This window comes from Physeter macrocephalus, chromosome 2, assembly GCF_002837175.3.
Source record: "Physeter macrocephalus isolate SW-GA chromosome 2, ASM283717v5, whole genome shotgun sequence".
Lineage (NCBI taxonomy): Eukaryota > Metazoa > Chordata > Mammalia > Artiodactyla > Physeteridae > Physeter > Physeter macrocephalus.
Genome location: NC_041215.1, coordinates 17,117,793 through 17,119,223, shown reverse-complemented (window position 1 = coordinate 17,119,223; position 1,431 = coordinate 17,117,793). Strand labels below are relative to the sequence as shown.

General features: G+C 41.2%; 1 non-coding gene across 1 annotated transcript; it reads right to left on the bottom strand.

Moving 5' to 3' along the window:
• Positions 1 to 831: 831 nt before the first annotated feature.
• Positions 832 to 924, bottom strand: LOC112067669 (small nucleolar RNA SNORA20). The gene has a single exon (XR_002893404.1). It is a non-coding gene; the product is annotated as a small nucleolar RNA SNORA20 (small nucleolar RNA).
• Between the last annotated feature and the right edge of the window lie 507 nt (positions 925 to 1,431).

The window sequence follows — 1,431 nt, the reverse complement described above, 5'->3', positions numbered from 1 at the left end:
GAAGAGCAGGTGTGAAGTCCCCAAGACCTAGTTTTGTGACTAAAAGTTCAGTGCGGAGAGAAAAGGGGGGAACATATTTATTGAACACCTACCATTTCCCAGAGACTTTATTAGGTGATCTCACCACACATTAAATCATTGAGGCAGAGACTGCTGAGTGTTTACCAAAATCCGTCCCCTCTTCTTCTCAGGGATTCAGCTAGAATACATTCTCCAGCCTTCCTTGCAGTGGGTGCAACCAATCCAAGTGGGAATTAAATGAAATGCCATTCTGGATACTCCTTCTGGACTGGCTGACCGTTGTCCTCCCAGTCTCCTGATTAGCTTAGCACATCACATTGCCTTCTAAAATGTCTCTCTTCAGGCATCATTTTTGCGGGCAGAATTGGAAAATCAATTGGAATTGTTCAGAAGATGCCCAGACTTTGGCTGTTGGGCCAATTTCATCTTCCTTTTCTTTTCTTTTTTTTTGAAATTCTTAAATAAATACTTTAATAAGTCCACATAGAAATTCACTCTAAGTGCCTTGATTAAATGCTGCATACATAGGACATTTAGACATGGAAGCAATGTCTAGACCATACAGAAGAGATAAAATGGTTACTCCATCTCAATGTACAACGGCCCAACATTATTATTATTTTTTTAACTTGTATTGGAGTATAGTCAGTTTACAATGTTGTGTTAGTTTCAGGTGTACAGCAAAGTGAATCAGTTATACATATACATATATCCACTCTTTTTTTAGATTCTTTTCCCATACAGGCCTTTACAGAGTATTGAGTAGAGCTCCCTGTGCTATACAGTAGGTCGTTATTAGTTATCTAGTTATTATTTTTTGTATAGTATAGCCCAACATTATTTTATCCCATGCATATAACTGCTTATGTCATTGAAAGACTATAGAAGCAAATAAATGGGAAGCATCTTTCTTTTCTTCTTTTAATTCACTCTGGCTGTATTTGAATTTCACAGGTTTGGGGCTTCTTCTCTGGGCCAGTGGATCAGTGGATTGTTGCAATTATGCTTCATTACAAACTACCCCAAAGCTCAGTGGCTTAAAGCAATAGTCATATATCCCCATGCACCTGTGAGTCTTCCAGGTTGGCAAAACTGGACAGGGGCTCAGCTGGTTGACTTGGCTCCATGCGTCTTTCATCCTTGTCCTGGGATAGGTGTGCTCATGGTGACAGCAGAGGTGCAAGAGGGCAGGTGGAAACATGGGAGGTCTCTTAAGGCCCAGGCTTGGAGCCAGCTTATTGCCACTTCTGCCCATGTGCTATCGACCAAAGCAAGTCCAAAGCCAAGCGTTGAGGAAATACACGTCACCCATGATGAGGATGTGCCAAAGATAGGGATACAGGAAGGAATGAATAGTTGGGGCCAATCTATCCATGGTCACCAACTCTTGCAAAAGACACAAGAGTTTAA